This window comes from Cataglyphis hispanica, chromosome 22 (assembly GCF_021464435.1).
Source record: "Cataglyphis hispanica isolate Lineage 1 chromosome 22, ULB_Chis1_1.0, whole genome shotgun sequence".
In the NCBI taxonomy this organism is placed as follows: Eukaryota; Metazoa; Arthropoda; class Insecta; order Hymenoptera; family Formicidae; genus Cataglyphis; species Cataglyphis hispanica.
Window position 1 is genome coordinate 2,793,166 of NC_065975.1, and position 19,864 is coordinate 2,813,029.

Sequence of the window (19,864 nt, forward strand, 5' to 3'; positions counted from 1 at the left end):
TGCGATGATTTATATTTTAATATTGAAAGTTATCAGTCATATTCTAACGAAGGCAATTATCAGATTAAGGTCAGTTATATTAGTAATCTATGATAATGATCATTCTTCATTTTGTAATGTTAATTACATCACTAATTTTTAAGTTATATTAGAAATTCAGAAACGGAAGTATTGGCACATTTCATTGCGAACGGGAAGACGTTTTCTTCATTCCGATGTCTCTCTTGGGTGACTTGATCAGAATAATCAAATCTTAATGCCTATTCATAAAAATAGACATCACATCTTCAATCCGTTTTACAATTTCGGTCGATTATCTTCGACCAAAAGAGAAGATTTGTCGTTGGTTGATTCGGCTCCGAGGAAATGTGATAACTCTTTCAGATTTTTCGAACTGGAAATCGCGCGATAACTTTGAGATGATTCGGTTTCGTCCATGCGATAGGATAGGAAAAAAGATAAAGTTACCACGCGTTTGAAGTATCTCTCCCTTGATCTGACTTGAATCATAGTACGTTTCTGGCGAACTTTTACGTTGTCAAAGGAAGCGCAGTAAAACGTTGAAATATTTAACCTCTGTATTTCCTTCATGTGACAATCCGATGTTTTTAAAAAAGCATAGCGTTCAGTGTTAGCGTACGGTTCGACTCTTATATTTTATATTTTGCAACCTATATTTCAATATTTAATAGATATAAATTAATGTCACGTGTATACCTTGTTTTCGTATGATAAGCTTTTATATTTTTATTTTTTTCTTATAACAACATAGATCTTATTAATAATCTTTTTTGACATTACTTTCGAATCTAATAAAATTCAGTACCTAACGTTAATATTAATTAGTTGAGAAGACAATAGAATTAGCTTATTTTTTTAAGATTAATCGCGGATAGAAAACCGTGTAACCGCAACTTTCCGGACAAATCGACTTTTCGCATGTCGCGTGCAGAATCACAATGTCATATGACACGTGCGGCTAGTGACATGTGTAGGAGGGGCGCTTTAGCTGTTAATCGTGGTTGCCGCACCCTGGTATAATGCGACGGATCCTCGAATTCCATAGAAACACTTTCCTATGCACAATGTTTGAGCACGAAACGAGCATTACTATCAATCCGAATGAAGAGGCGCACAAATATACGCTTTCGATTCTCCACTTCTCTCGTCCGCGAACAGATTGAATTATCGCCTCCACCCTAATTGATCACTTAAATGAGCTCTTGATCGCGGAAACGCCGGCGGTTAAAATTACATCGGGTGTTAAGTTCAGAATAATATATCTTGGCGACTATTGTCTCTTCGGGATGTTTTAATTCTTGATGATCATTGTATTTCGTTTTTTACGCAATTTTCTCGCACGCGATCTTATCGCGAACGCCACAGCTGTTTTACGTCAGTTAGAAGAACGTCGCGCGACCAACGCAAACGTTGGCGTACGGACGCCGAATGAAGCGAAAAGGCGTCGTGACGCCTCGTACGCTGGAATGGAAAAGCTCTTGCGCCTGCGTTGATCCAATTTTCCATTTTAGTCTCCCTCTATCCCTTTGTATTTCTGTTTCTCTTCTTCTCTACATTCTTCTCTAGCATTGTCCTTTTTCATCAAAGTAATTCTTTGCATCCTCGTAATGAAAACAGGGTCAGCTATTCTCAGAAATGATCTAGAAATCCTGTATATATGTGATCTGGAAAAGGCCAGATTAAATTGATCAGAAATTCAAATATTTTCATGAAATAGTTTTGTGATGATCTGACTCGAACGATCACAATCAAATGTTTTTGTGGAAGTTCTAAGTCAAATTTTTTGTTATCGCGCGTGATTTAAGATTACATTTTATTATAGTTTTATAAATTCTATGTTTTTTTTTTACTTTAGAATGTAATAATTTGCATACATATATCGTATGTTTATTGCACTTTTATCGCAAACATATGTTGCTATACATTCTTATCTCTATTTCATTCTTTTCAAATGTTTTTTATGCATCTCTATTTTTTTATATCTTTTTTTTTAATGATACCCATTTTTTGCATACAAATAAGATTATTTATAAAATATTTATAAACCATTTAAATAAAGCACTTTAAAAACTTTGCCTTAATCATAGATCACACATGTTTGACAAGGATACGTAATCGAATCGCGATATTACGATCTGCAATAAAAAGAAAAAAAGAAAAAAGACCAGTTTAAATCTTATATAGGGAAGAGAAAGAAAATCGAGTCAACAATAGAAACAATCAGAACATATGTGAGCAAACGGAAGAAAATCCGTCTCTGGTCACGCATCTCGCGTAAAACACACCTCATCCTTTCTACTTGCTACATTTAATCATTCTCTGTTTTTTGTTTTGCTTTCGTTCTTGCAATCCGTAATCCTCGTCAAAGTTTATTTTAAGTCGCAAAAGTGTCTCGTCTCTCTTTACGCTTTTGCATTTCTTCTATCAAGTGCATGCCTACTGGTTTATAAACTTCCTCAACGATATCTTGATCTCGACTTTGACGAGGCAATGCAATTTTTGCATCGTCGAGGGGATTGCTTTTCTTTATAACTCCGTTTGCCATTTATATCAAGTTAAGGAGCGATGCTCTCGCGAATGGAATCCACGTACGCGCTACGTCTTTAAATGGCGCAACGCAATCAGAGTTTGTACCGAATTGGAGTAATTGGTTCAATGGAAATGTTCCTTTGATTGGTATATTTAGGTAATTAACCAAGTAATTTACTCGCCAAAATTGCATTGCTTCAAATATTGTAGATCAAGGTGACTTGAATGGAAATATTCAATACAATTGTAGATTGGAGAATATTTTTTAAATACATTTAAATTTGTATTTTCATTAAAAATTTAGATGTTAAATGCTTGCCTTGGAGCGCTTCTCACGTTGATATTAAATTAAAAGCAATTCTCAAATTAAATACAGAAAATTCGAAATTAAATAGCCCCATTTAAATACGCGGATTAAATGGTTGCTTTCGAAAATGTATGCTAGAGAAAAAGAGCAAAAGAGTGAAAACCGCATCATTTTTTTAAATTATGTGCTTTAAAAATTATGAATGTTAGAGAACAAAAATATCCATTCATTATTATACCCTTAAAAATAGAATATGCAAAGGGTTTTTTTAGTAAAACTTTTTTGTCAGAAATTTCTGACGTTTAAAAAGAAGAAAAATGAATATATTTTTATAATCTGGTTATCGAAATGTTTTAAAATAAATATTTTCGTTTTACAGCTTTTTTTTATTATTATTATTATAACTAAGTTCAAGGGTTTATCTAGTAATTCTTTCTCTCATGAATTAAACATTGTGTGCTGAATGGGGGCTATTGGTTTCAGGATTTGTTTATAGAGTAGCAGTTTATTATGTAGATCTAATTCAGAAGTTCTCCTGAGCAAACAATAAATTTTTCTGAATTCAATATTCAACTCATCTTTCCTCTTTTTGACATGCTCTTTTTATTTGAGTTTTGTGTCAAGTGTCATGCCCAGATATTCGGCCGTGTTGGGTATGGTATATCACTTGCGCGTTGATCTCGACCAACTTATGTGGGTTACTTTTTTGTTAGTAAAATTTATGTGAGTCGACTTTGATTCATTTAATTTTATCCTCTATTTTTTAGTCCAGGTGTTAACCTTGTTGATGGCACTTTGAAGTTTGTCTGCTGCTTCTCCAATGGTATTTTGCCATAATCGCCATAATCGCAATATCATCTATGAGGGTGGCTATAATTTTATCGTCCTGAGGGATATCCCTAGTGTATAATAGGTAGATGACGCTCCCCAGGACGCTCCCTGTGGTATTCTTGATATGTTCTTTAACTCAGGATATTCGTCTTCATATTTAATCCGAAAGCATTTTTCTATTAGATAAGATTTTTAGCAGTTGACAGAACTGTTGCGCGCGCGTGTGTGTGTATGTGTATGAGTGGAAGATCATGCTGCAATTTGTAGATTAATCTTTCAGACTTTATCAAAAACTTGGGCTATCCAAGAATACATTCGAACATATTTTCTTTTTTTCTAACGCTTTTTTAATAATATCCGTAATTCGATGGACTTGATCAATCGTTGAATGTTTGCCTCTAAAGCCAAATTGTTGCTGAATCAGGTTTTTTCTTCTATTAGAGGTTTTAATCGTTATAGCAACAAAGCTTGGGTATTATTGGTAGGAGATAGGCTTATATATTAGGAGGTTTACCTGGCTTAGGAATCATTAATATTTCTTACGGTCGCACAATACATTATCGCGGTTATATTTAATAAAGAACTCGGCAATGAATTTTCCACTTTATTATTCTCTGCGAAATGCAGACGTTGCATAAAAATTCTGACGTATGTGACAACGACGAATTTTACACACGCGAAACAATTAGTAACAGTACCTCGGCGTTGATTTCCATCATTAATTTATGCCGTGGTGAGCTTTTCGTTTCTCGGAGAAACTTCAAAGACACTCGCGCGTCACTTCTGCAAATGCAAGACGGATCTCGCGTTGAGACTTACGACGAGCATATAGCTAGCAACATGTAGCAATGCATGTTCGACGAATCGATTGAAAATTCTGCTCCTCGTACTTCCGTTCGAAACTTGTCACTTCGTTAAAGTCTGTCCGGGAATTGAAACCGGTATAATTTCGATGAATTCAATTCTCTCTGTTATACGTAGACACGGGAATAAAGTGCCTTAGATCGCGTTTCCATAGTAATCTCTAAAGGGCGATGGAGACTAAAGTGGATAGAGGACAGTAATCGCATAAATTGCTCGTTTAAGCGAGACACATATAATATGAAAGAAAGAGGAAAAATAAACATTAATTTTGCCAATTATATATAGAATCATTATCGGGATTATTGTAGCGTATTTATTTAATTGATCATTATCGGAATTATTTTGAAATTGTACATTTTACGTATTTTCAGACACACTAAACTTTTGCTCTCTTTCTGTCAAAATTTTCACTTTTTATACTAAAATAATTAAAAAAAAAAAAAAATATATATATATATAACAATTTTATTATTTTTCTCAAAAGAGAGAGAAAGGGAGAGTTTAACATCTGTCTCTCATAAAAATTACTACTGCATTGTCAGTATCTAAATGTAAACTCATTGTGATTATGTGCATTGATTTCTGAGAGAGTGAGTTGTCATCTCTTCTGTCTTCCTTTTAGCCACTCTTTGCTCTTAGGTCCTGTCACATCGGTTTCCCCTTGACGTTTTCTGTGGCTTCATGCATATTATATATATGACACCGGAAAGCTATTATACCGAGTTGCGCGAGTATTTATTTTACATTAAGACAAGCGAGAGAGAATACTTTTTTCTAATGGTATCGCATTAAAAGCTCTACGAGTTTCTGATTCTAGTGTATACTTTATTTCCAGGATTTTTGGGCCGTTATTTCAGAGAACAATCTCTGATGTTCTGGAGAGTTAAAGCTTTTAGATATATATTATTCTATTCTCTTTCTTTTGTTCTCTTTTATAATATTCACGCTGTTTTATCCCACAAATGTCATGACATTCAATTCATGTGTGAAAGCGAGAATCTTTACTACAAAGCACAGGCTTGTCTGTAAATGAGGGCTTAACGCTTGCGCGTAATAATAATTATTTAAATGAAATGAAACCGTAGGTCTCTCGATAAGAGGAGATATTATGATGCATTTGGGTCAATATTAGCATTATGCATCGACTCTTTTGTCGCGAGTATTGTTATTATTATATATTATATATAATATCATATATTATATCAAATTAATGATAGCTGCTCTTAGTAAATTATGTGTATGTGTGGATGGCTACTCATTAATATTATATATATATATATACCGTAATAAAAGCTTACGATTTAATAAATGTATTTTTTTGTTAGGAGATTTTTGTAGAAAAATTTGAAGTTATAATATCTGATAAATTTAAGTTATGAAAAGCTAAATAAAAAATTCTATTTTCAAAATTCCACATATATACATACCTCATATTCCTTCTTATATTTTTCTTAAAAGTATTTTATGAAATACTTTAATATATTTTCAATGCTTTATTGTAATTCTGTATTTACAAAAATTCTGCAAAATTTGAGCTTTCTTGATCAAAAATATTATATTATATATAACACACACTTCATAAAAAGTACAGAAACATATTTTTCATTCAATGTATTTTGTTTACAAGAAACATTTTTCATTTAAAAACATCGGCAATGATTTATACATAAATGTTTAATCATCTCGACCAATGTATATTCAACGACTTTCCGTTGGGCAATATGAAATTCGCTGACGGACGAAATTTCGATCGTGATAAAGAATACTTTTTGTCGCAGGGTTAACCAGTTATATGTCACGAGGGGAACGATGTTGAATGGAAATCCTAACTCGTATACCAATCGTTTCTGATACGTCGTTTCGATCAAACCTTACGCATTTTCCTCACGTGACACGAATAATATATCCATTCTTAACTTTTCGGTGATTCTTGTGAGAAGAGCGAGGTTTTAAGATTATTTTTTCTTTTATATTATTTTCTGATATAAACAAGACTAGAGAATGATTAGTAATGAGTTTGCATGAAAAAAAAGTAAAAAATATCCATTAACTTTTTCTCGTGCAAACTTTTGCTAATACATATTGAGAATTCAGATGTCCGTTATAATTTATAACGAAAATAAGCCGATCAATACACACGACAAAATTCAAATATACATATGTAATCAAAAAGTTAATTATAATTGAGCATTTACGAATTCATATCAACATCATCAGCTTCTGACAAGAATGACAATTTAATTTTATATAACTTGATATATTATTAGAAAAATTAGCAGTTTCCCCAATTTCCGAAGAATGTAATATATCGAATAGAAGACTTCTTCGTTTTTTCGAAGATTATCTCATGGTATAGTTGATCGCCGGACAATATTTCGAGGAATCCGAGAAAGATGAGATATGATTTCTTTCTTGGGGAGATCGATCTTATATTATTACCTTTCACTAGCGTTTCAGTCCTCTAATCTATTTGCTTTCTTTCCCCAGATGCGTGTCCTGAATCAGATCTTTTTTTTCTTTTTGTTGTTTTTCTTTAATTGACTACCGGCTAATATTGGAGGAAACTGACTTCTACCGATTGTTTTCTACGAGATCCATCAAAGTGACTAAAATAAGATTTAATACGTTTCAATAAATAGTATTAATGAGATTATCGTTGTTTCTTGATTTCATGTTTTTAACAGGAGGCTATTTTTTATATCGTAGATATTATTTTAATCTGTGCTTTCTTCTTATAGTTAATCTGCTAGTAATACAATTTGTATGCCGTCCATTATTTTATTTTCAGATATATCAGAGCACTATAATATTAATTTGCGATTGAATTATTTATTTGACATAATTGATAGCACTCTATTTCGTGAAAAAAAATAACAGCGAATTGGTATCTCGAGACTGAGTTTGAATTATTTCATTATAATTAAACAATTACATTATCGCTCCGTAGGTCATCGATTCAGAATTACAAAACACGTAAACAGCAGCTGCTGGAGTTTCCAGATTCGTCGAGATAAATTCTCATGTTTTTTTTTCTGTTTAAACGAATTCTGTATTGAGCTGCAAATTAAGTATCAAAATAAGTATCTAAATAAAAAGAAAAGCACGTACAATTTATGTGTTTGTTTAAAAAATACAAAATTACGTTTGTAATAAATATGTTGGAAATAATTCTTTATCGGGATATATACGATATACGGCCTATATAAAATGCGCGCGCATGTAGTTCAATTTTTTAAATACGTAACAGAAAACGAAAATAGAAAATCGATGCAGTGTTCGCATTCGACAATTGACATTTATTGCCCAATTGTTAAAAAAACTCCAACAATAAAAAGGATTACCTTTGATTTTCAGATATATTTTTTATTTATTGCCATGTTTACGTAGTTCGCGTTTCAAATTTCTCGAATATCGCACGCTGCGATTCAAATACTATTTTTATTCTTATGGAGAGCACGGAAAAACTATAAATATTTTTTGTTTTGTTTAATTTTTTGCTTTTTTTTACGTATTTATTACATGGCAATTTACGAACGTAATTTCTTCCACGCTTTTCCTTTTTTTATACACAAAATAATGGATGTCACAAGAATGGACATTAATTCTATTCGTTCTTTGTACAATTACGAAAAAATAGAAATGGCAATCTAATTTAAAAAGAAATTAAGATTTAAATTTAAAATTAGATCTTACAACATATATCATCGTGAGCAATAGTACTTCCTGTTTGTTGTTGCGATAAGTAACATATTTAGCACGCAAGCATATCGAAAAGCGTGTGGCAATATTTTTGATGTACATTGTTAACAAAAATGTCTCGACAGAATGAAATTACGGCCGTTCGTAAGCTATTAACTCCGGAAATTCAAGATAGTGCTGTCGCTTTTACCGGGAACTTCATTGCGGTTTAATTAAGTATTATGCAAGCTGTCAAAAACATAATTTTCTTGAAAGCAATTCTCGGAACTTCAGTTTAAAGTTGCAACGCTACTTGTTTTTTGCGCGATGAGTATGTTTTTTTCTAATCCATAACTGGATATCTTAATTTGAGATTTAAACTGATGAATAGAAATTGAAGTAATTAGGAGGCTTGATTAATTTTATCTTCGATCAAAAGCATGTAGACTAAAGCTTTTCAATTATTTTGAAACTTCAAAGTTTCGAGACAGCTTTTAAGATAATGTAGTTATAGTACTTAGGCAATGTATTATAAACAGTATATAGTATACCGTTGAAAATAATTTATAATTGATGAAAGCACCGGCAAAGCACCATTTTCGTGAATTAAATTTTGAAGGTTTTAGTTATACAATCGAGAATAATATCGTGATTGTAGATGCGGAATAAGTTTAAGTATTGCAAGTATTGTTATCTTTCTCTATTTTTATTTATATCTCTATTATGTCTTATTTTTTAATTCATCGCTTAAAACTTTAATATTTGACAGATATTTTTTTAATAATTGATAATAATGAAATATGTGATGTGCAATTGAAAAAATTAATTCTAAATATGTAAATGGATCAATTTTATTATGCAAATGTGAATTTGTGTATTAGTTTCTGTGTATCTAAAAAGTTGAATACATTGCGCATGTAGAAAATTGCATACGCAATATAATTACCCATGGAAATAATAGCTATCACATTTACGTCAATTAATAAATCTGATGGACACATAAGCTAAATGGATTCGATTCCATACTCGAGCGTGAATAAAATACAATCGGCCATTTATCCTGACCCAGGGGAATTAATGATTATTCCCAATGTCCCATGCCTCGTCAGAGCCTTGTAAACGCAAGACACACAACTGTAAGATCCCATTTCATATATTATGATGCACACGGCCAAATCTCTATATATATATATATATATATATATATATATATATATATATATATAACAATGCTATGGGGGTAACGTTCGTATCGCATATCATAATGCCAGTAGCCATTGTGTGCATAACAAGATACGCACGTGTTCCGTGCTGTATCGATTCAAATCTACAATATGTGCATTTCGCAGTACTTACATTATATTTATCTCGCGTCTGCGAACAAGCCGCACATGGGTTTTCCGCTTCATAAATAAACATGCTTTAACATGCTTTTTACAACCGATTTTCTGACGCATGATTAAGTCCTGACACGTAATAACATAATATGAGTCATTGTGACTAGATCACTTCTTATCCAAATACAAAAAAAAAAAAAAAAACAGTTTGAAATGTAATAAAAGCAAAAATAGAATATTAGTTTTTTAAGAATTTATAATACATAACGGAGATATACATAATTGTAATAGATGACAATTTTAAATAATGATTATAATTTATAATAAATAATTTAGTAGCTCAACTTGGATATAATAATTATATATTTAATAATCTTTTTTTCAATATATATATATATATATATATATATATATATATATATTTATTTAAAAAATCTGTTAAATCTAACGATATTATGTTAATCAATATTAAAGCCGAGAATTTTCATTTTTATATATTGACGTATTAATATATAAGCATAAGAGCAACGTAATTTTTAAAATTAAAAAATAGGACTGAGTGAAAAAAATTACTATATATAATTATAACTAATTATAAATTCTTATTATCTTTATTAAAAAATAAATAAATAAAAACAAACTATTTTTGCAAGCATATATTTTTATTTATATATTTTTTATTAATAATGATTTAATTGATTTCTATTCTATATTTTTCTGTAGTTGATGATGAGAAAATAATTTCCTCATTTAATACTTCTTTAAAAATATATAAGTTAATTGCACATGAGAATATGTCGAGAAAAATATGCGATGAAACAAGGAAGATTTGCATCGTCCTTTATAACCAGCGGCACTTTTATCCGTTAAAAAAGCGAGGCTCTTGTTACGTTAATTTAGTAACGGATAGGGTGGTTACCAGAGCCCACACACACACACACACACACACACGCACGCACGCACGCACGCACGCACACACACACACACACACACACACACACACACACACACACACACACATACATAGCTATGTGCTTTGCGAACAGGTCGTTAAAAATAGTAATGCGCGACATGCTCGGCATCGATCAAAAAACGCGTCAAATAAACGCCGTCGAACGCGAATGGATGTTTCGATGCGGCAGGTTGTACAGCTCGTTAAAATCATTCGTCGTCATGCGAAGTTTGACAGGTAACCGCCGGTTGTGACAGATATAAACGAATCACGCGCGCAGTCATTACTCCCTTGCCAGACAATCGGTATCGAACAGTCACCATTCATTCGCCCTATTGCATTGTCTCTGTCAAAGATCACAATTCTTTACATCAAAATCTAACATATTGATATATTATTTTTTTATTGATATTTTAAATATCATTACCTCTATCTCTATATTTTTATTATTTTATTTTATAATTGATTATTTATATATGATTCATAAGGAGCCATATAGCATTTATATATTTTTATTTTATATTTATTTTATTTTAGAATTGATTATTTATATGTGATTTATGAGGAGCCATAAAGTAATTATGATTTTATGACATCCATGGAAAACATGGAGAATAACATGGATGCGCGTTGAGAGTTTTGCTTTATTTATATAAATAATATTATTTAATTAATTTATATGTCATTTCATATTACAGTTAAATATTGATAATATAATTAATATATCGACAGCTTTTGACTTTGATAAATAAATGGCATTATAATTTATTTTAACAGCTTGGAAAACGATATTAATTTTACATTTCATTACACGCTCATAAAAAAAAGAGGAGACACGAAGCCCCTTAAAATAAGGGTCTATGATATTTTTGGAAGATTTTACGACTGTTATGTACTTGTAATGCAGTACAATACACAGCTATAACAATAAAATGGACCATACAATTGAATGCCATACAATTAAATGTATAATAATATTTTAATTTTTTCTTTATAAAAAAATATATTGTCACGCTTTGTCATGTTTTTTGAAGGCAAAATCTTTTCGACGACATTTTACGCGGCATATGAATCCCGTTCCTCGAAATTCCGCGTTTGCGTTGGATGGAGATATAATTTATCCGACATCCACTGCCGTTTATTAATACGCAACTCTATTGCTGCCGTGCGTTGCTCATGAACGACGGGTATGTCTCTTATGCGTCTGGTATTCCTCTGACAAAGTCATCGCTTGCTTCCTACGCAGTTAAACGTGATGCTATATACTACATATAACGGGTTGAATATCATCTTTGAACCATGAAAACTAAAAGAGACGGCGCAGATGTGGTCGAGATATTTCAATATTAGTGCGTGTGTGTGTGTGTGTGTGTATTATGTGATAACATCTCATAAACTAAACACATGTAATATAATTCTATTAATTATTCTCTAATCTATTTTATAGTCAAACATAGTCTGATTATATTTATTTTAATTATTGTTATATTAAAAACTGCACAATTTTTTAATATTTTATATATATATATTTGTCATATTTTTTTGACATCCGTTCTAGATATTTGTATTAATTTGCATATCGGGATATTATTTTCATACCAATATATACTGAGATCGTTGAGTGAGACTTTTGTCGCACCTTTTGTATCCATGGTGGAGTTACGAGACTTCTTTGCTAGGCAACCATTGCCCTTGTAAGAACTTATTAGAGTACGCAACACAATGCAGCCGTTCGTGTCACAGTTCGGTGTCTTTTCAGAATTTTTCATAAATGCAACTTATCTGATACATTATATGTATCCTCCACTTGCCATATATTGAATTTTACTATTATTGGAATTTGTATATCCTTGGATAACGTTTTGCAATAAACTCTTACACGCCATTTATTTCATTTCCCTTTGTCACGTAACGTTACTTTTGGTTTAATTTTTAATTGTCTAAGAATGTACGTGCGTTATAAAAAGTATGTGCAAAATAATTTTAATTATAAAGATAAACAATAAAATACTGATGTAAATAATATTGTTTTGGATATTATTGGAAGAATATAATATTGCTTGACAATGCTTACAAGCGTTGTCTTACAAGATTTTATTATATAAAATATCTAAATAATATACGCGTGTGTGTATCTTACATTTCTTTTTAATATACAAAACGATATTACATGAATGAACTAAGACTTAAACGTCGCTTTGATTCAACAACAACGAAATATTACATTACATATTTGACGGATTCGCGTTCTATATGTAAAAATATGTCACTAAGAATATGTCACTAAAAATATGTCACTTATTATAAGAAAGTGGAGTGAATTTGAGAAGACTCGGAAATGAACGAGGGAGTGGACGCGACATTTTGTAAATTGATGCATGCGTTTAGATGGGTCGTAATAGATGATCATACGTAATCCGTTGATTAAGTAGAGTCCTTCAACTATAAAAGAAGCTAGTATTTCGTCAAGAGTCGAAAAAGACAAATCGTGATTTTATCAGTTGATTTATAATCGCATCTCAAAGAATTCTTTGAATTTTTTTATACCAAAAGAGTTTTTAATACATTTAAAAAATTGTACTTTTTTGGAATAAAATATAGATCTCATAAAATATATTTTATACTATAAATTAGCTTGCAATGAATAGAAATAATTTTAATAAACTTCCAGTTTCTCTTTTTTTTTTATGAGGGAAAAAGTTACTAGAATTTTTTAAAAAGATGATAAAGAAAAAGGAATATATGTACTCAGCTCTATATCAGAGGGTTGAAAGTTTCGCGATACTTCGTCATCATCCATAGGATAAGAAAAACTGCTTATTAAGCGTGAAATTTTATATCCATAGCCAGAATAACGAAAGAGAGAAGGTTTTGCGTGTCTCTTGTTGCTGTTGGTTTCTCAACCAAATTATGTGTCTACCAGATAATAAAATTTTAATAAAAATAATGATGCAACTTTAGTCTTAGGGGACACTAGACACGACAGTGAATCTACTCTTGCAAAGGCATACTATTTTTTGTTGCAAAATTGATGCGTCTCTGTGGAAATTTGTTAAAACTTCTTTCTCTCTCGTTTAAAATTTTTATTAAAAAATAATATTTTTTTTTTAATATAAAAATCTTAAATAAATGAGAAAAATTCCATCTGCAAACAAATTTACTTGACGAGTAAAAAATATCTTTTCTTTTTTTTATCATAAGGATTAAATAATGAAAGATTATTCGATGACATAAAAAATCACGATTTTTATTTTTAGATTCTTTATGTTGAAAGAGAAAAGTGTAAAAAGTTCAATGTCGCTGAGATAGTAATGTATGTTCTGCATTTTTTTTTTTTTTCATTCATCGCCGTATTGCACGATTCATTGTACATCGACAAAGGCAAAGAGCCTTGCCTCGGGCATAATATCATTCCTGGATTTTTTTGCAAATGTGTAAAACTTCAGTTTACGTTCACTTTGTGAATGGTTTTCCGGAAACAGACTTAAGGATTTTCATTGCTATTATCATCTCGAAAGCAACTAGAACTGGAGTAAAACTGAAAAAAAAAACAGAACATATTTTGCATAGATTGAAATGCTAAATTGTTGAGGTCAAGAAAATCAGAAGCATAATCAGAGATCCTTGTACGCGCAGCTTTTATTCGTTTATTTTATATATTTGTAGTTCGATATTTGCGTTTATTTTTCATATTTGCAAATCAAGGATTTGCTTATTCGCAAGGTTATAAAAAAAACCTCTTGAGATATTGCATAATATATACAAAAAATAAGATTAATAAAAATTCTGAATTTAGAAAAAAGAAATTTTACAAGTTAATTTTGTGTGAATAAATTTTATTTTTAATTAAAATGAAAATAAAATTGTGTGAGATAGATATGAGAGAATATGACACTCGTATTAGTTTCATTAGATGATTACATAATAAAGATCGAATTTCTTTACTTGCAGAAGAAGCACATGCAATCAGGAAATTAAATGCGTAGTTATATGTGTATACAATTTGTAAGATAGAGAGAAAGAGATACATTTGCGAATGACTGATATGTATTTTTCTCATCGTCCAATATTTATATAAGAATTCATTTAACTGTTTTTGTTTTTACTATCGACGCTGTTTTGCGTCACTTTTGTTACTAACATCAAATCGGGGATCTAGGATCATCAAGTAAATTAATTTTTTTAAAACATTTTACGCTCTGTTCTTTTCTACGTTAAAAAGTATATCACAACCGCTTTCGCATTCGAGGCGAGAAAAAAACAATCGTGTTTAAAAAAAAAAATACGTTTCTGTAAAAAAAATGTGGTTGACATCAGCAAAAAATCAAATAAAATACAGTTTACAAACAGAAACAAAAATGACTTGTCAATCTGAATTGTGCATTAAAAGTATGCAGCTTGCATTATATTTTTAATAATCTTATATTTGTTTCTATAGAGAAGATAAGAATATATTATAATAAATAAAAATTTAATAATTATAATAAATTTAGATTTTATAGCTGTTTAAGCAAATAAAATGTTGCAAAAGCAAAATTTGTTAATGGATATTTTTTTTATTTATTTAAAACCTTTTATTTCATTGCTATTATATATATTTTCAATTGCGTAATAGAATTGTTTCAGTTAAAAGCCGGACTTACGGTGTTTTGATAACCTGATTTTCGAATTTAAACTGTTGCTGACTTTTTTCGACATTTCTCCATTAAAATTACAAAATTTAGTTTCCGACTAACAAATTTATTTCTCAAAACTATTCTGGATACAAAATCTGGAATTTAATTTTTCGTGATACAAATTTATTTGCTTTTATATCATTGCTTTAATTCTATTCGCTTTTTATTCCAATAACTTTTATATTTGATATATTATTGTATAAAAGATTTTTTAAATTTCCCTTTATATTGACTTGAAAGTATTTTGAGTTACGCTCAGTATCCTGCGTAAAAATTGCATTTTATCCTACGAGATTATTCTTTGTTTGTAAATGATAGGAGATAAAACGAGATATGGTTATGAAGCGAATGACACATGTATACGCATTCCGGCATTGAATCACTTTGGTCGCGTTACATAATCGTTTCGTGCTGTCGATTATCGCAAATCTCGCGAAAGGGACACACACACACACACACACTCAAATGCCACAGCGTTAGTGTAGAAGTGCGTTATTGCGCCTGCTAATTACAGTTATTTCAAAAACCGAAAATGTGCCCGCGAGAATTACGCGGTGCCAGTAATTAACATAAACCATGCCATCGAATGCGAAATTGTCTTGCGAAAGATCAAAGCATTTATCGGAGTGAAAAGAGAGAGAGAGAGAAGGAACAGAGATAGCTACATATTAATTATGAGACCACCATGTCGAGAAATGTTGGCCTGGATCTGAATGTACGTGCATAAATTTCACGTAATCCCCTTTATGGCGACACAAATGTTTCGCAATTGAGACGAGAGTAAGGTATGAACTACTTTGGGGCTCTATATATGCGTGTCGAATGCATACCTTTGTGCTAAATCATCGAGGTGCATAATTAGGATTCCTTGTTAAGCGTCTCTTAGATAAGGATTGATAGTGTTAATGCTGCTAATGAGTTAGATGGGTGGGCAGATTGCGAGAAACGATACAGGAAAATAGATCGTATTAACGACGCTTTTATAATTGAAACCGTCGCTGGAAAAAGCTATCGCACAAAGCTAATGCCCGCTCCGGAATAATAGCTAAACTGTTTAGCGTAATGCCATTTGCAACGGAGCTCGACAGTACGATCCCGTTGTCTGAAAATTTCGAATCCATGTTTCTCAAACGCTTTTGCTTAACAATACGACTTTAAGTATCAAACGAATAATTTGACAAAAGCAATATTAAGAAATTGCATTTTTTGTAGTTGATAATGAAAATATTTATTCTTTGGAATCACGTTTCTACAAAATTTTCACTATAAAATTATTTTTAGAAAATAATCTGAAAATAATTCTTTTCTTATCGTTAATACGGTTCTTTTAACAGGTGATAAGCACTTAACTTAATTTGATAGAGAAGTTTGCTCTGCGTCGTGTGCAATAAACTTATATTATGTAAAAGCTGCTCTGTACTTAAGTATAGTATTATTATTAAATATTGATAATTAAATTGAAATATTTATAATACGTGCAATGCAATTTAATAAAATCTTATTCGCAGCATTTTCTCATTTAATAACGAGAATTCGCAGTAATAAAGATTTTCTCACTTAATGAGAGACAGAGATATTCCAATAGGAATAATTAACGGAAATAATGTTGTGTATATAATGAAGATATTTTGCACATACACACATACGTAACAAAAACTATTTTTCTTTTTCTGAAATAAAATAGTAATTAATATCTAGAATAAAACTAAAGGTGCATTGAGCTCGAGAGCAATCTGACAGTTGCTTCATTAGCGATAATTTCCGAAATAATTTTGGAGATTTCTGAGATTCATAGAACAATACTTTGTATCTATTATATTTCTGAGAGATGAGTAAATTGTGATTTCTCCTATCGACACGCGGATTCTCCGTTAAGAGGGGAACATTTTGGACGGCACTTCGAGTGCATTGAATTGTGAAGTAACAGTTCAAGCAGGCATCTGGAAGAGCGATAAGTATTTGCGGGATCCTCCATGTAGCGAAGAAATGCTTTTCCATCGAATTTCGTTCGAACCTTAAGTGATATTACTTCAAGAGAAATGCATATTTTTTTTCTATTATATTTTGCATTCGATAATTTTACAAGCGTATTGACATTTGTACCAAAATTTCAACACAAACGATTTTTCAAAAACCTCGCTTGCCATTACAAAATCATATTCTATCGGTATATCATTATTTTCTAAAAGCAATTCCACGTGGAAAGATTGAAAATCTATTCTTCCATAGCTAATATACTTCTTTGAAAAATGTATTACCATCCCTTTCGGGATCTTTGAAAGACAAATATCAAGATGTTAGAGATAACGTCTATGATAAAAAAGTGCGTGAAAAATTCGTCTCTGATATTCTCTTCTCTCTAAATCATCTCTTTTAAATTACTTTCTGCCTCAACACTAAGCAGATTGAAGGAGACAAGATCGTCGTAGAGTCGCGCACGTGTCGTTTGAAAAATCGAGGATCTCCGCTAAATTGTGGGATTCTCGGCGAACTCAGCGTTTTCGTTTTACACTCACATAGACGCCGTTGATCAATATGTTCCTGTCTTTTATACGCTCTGCTTCTTGCGTCTCCGCGCGAAGAGGTGTAAATATAGAAAATTGATTCAAGAGGTTCTATAGATAAGAAATGCACTAAACGCGATCGTAAATGATTGCAAGTACGATCACGTGCGGCGGAGAAACCACGTAGCTTCGCAATGGGAGCAAAAATTGCAAAGATCCGCTCAGAGAGAAATGATGTGATTATTCGTTAATCCGTTATATATTTCGTGCGATTTTTTTGATCTAAATTATTAGAATTAATTAACGTCAAGAATTAATTTTAATAATTCTAATAATAGTGGTGTGTGTTTTATATCTAATTAAATTTTTTGAAATACAGTTTGACGCATTGCTTGTATTCTTGAAGTTTGTCTACGAAATACAATAAAACGTAATGATAATAATTTTTGGTAAATCGTATATTTTAAAACTTTTAACGGAGACAATCTTACTTAATAAATGCATATAATAATTGATATAATTATCAGTCAATCAACTCTCTTTTGTAATTTTGCAATTGAAAAAAAGAAGTTGCAATTATCTCTAAAATTACTCCTTTTTTTATCAATGTAATTGTAGTAAACATATTTGACATGACGTGCATAAAGAGAAGCAGTTAGTTTTGGTGCAGTTTTAGCAAAATGGAAATTTCAAATTTCTCTATAGCAGTGATGACAAAATTGCAAACTATTAGAAATTAAACTTAATTAATTATCAATTATATATACATTTTATCTAATAATAATTTCCGTAGAAGCAATTATCATGTCACAAATAATTTGAAATTGACAACTATAATTATTGCGAAGGAGAATATTAGTTTCTACTCTAATTTCTGTTATAATTAGAATCTAATTTGCATTTAATTACATGAAATCAGAAACTGTATCTATTATTGATGTTTGCACTATGCATGTAATATCGGCATTATCGATGTTTGTCCAAATGTTAATAATATAACAATTATTTTTGCGAATAAAAAAATTGACTCTGAAAAATTATTCTTTTTTATTACATATTATTTCTGTCAATATTTTTGCTATACTGTTTCCTTGCTTGCATGACAATAAAGAGTTTTAAACATGAATCACACTTTGCGTCAACGCGTTTTCAAAACGCGTTCCTTCAACGCGTTTAAGATTCAAACAAACAGCAGGGTACGGCGAATAAACGAACGATTAATAAGAAAAGACTATGCTTACACAAGAGGTGATAATCCTTCGCATTTCTCGCGTGCCTGCACTATTTCTGGCGCGATGAGATATTTTGTTTATTATGGATGAAAATTACGGAGGAATTTTGCGCGTCTGTTCCGTACCGGCGACTGCGGGGTTTCTTAGCCACGAGTCTCGCGAGAAACTTGAATAAATAATATTTCACGCAACACTGTTTATCACGCTTTGTGTTGAGAAACTTTATAAATTCGCGATTTACCCATTGCAAATTATTTAAACGCGGGTAAAAGTGGAAATTTATGATTCGTTTTCAGATAATTGAAAGTGTTGACAACTTGTTTAAAATGTGAGAGCGAATTACTTATCGAAGGTTCCAATAATCAAGGAAATTTACGCTTTGTTATATGATGCGGGATAATATGAACATAACGACTGTGTGCGGTTAGCTTCACATCATATGCGGTCAGCAATAATTTGCCGTCAATTAATCATATTATATTATGTTATATATTGACATGCTACATTAAATTACGGTGTTATTAGTTTATATTATTCGGTTGTATGCCAAATATTGCATTAGCCTGCTAACGAAGTATTATAAGATGATGACATTAAAAGACGTTTTATGTCGTTTTATAACGTTTTTATTACGGATTAAAAGAAGTGAAAGTTGATTAAATCGTACATTGTTAATAAAACAGGTTTTATTGTATGGCGTTATAATTTTCTAAGGTTTGTCAAAAGTGTAAATGATTTGATTTTGTAATATTTTCCGCTACATTGTTTGTTAATTGTTCGGATAAATACTTTTCAATTCGCAATATTCATAAACAGGTTGTCTGTTTATTCACACGTAAAAATAATTTATTTGACGTATTTAGAGTCTGCAGTATTTTAATAAAATAGTCTTTAAATTGATTTCTTTGCAATCATCTGCTTTTATTACAGGCT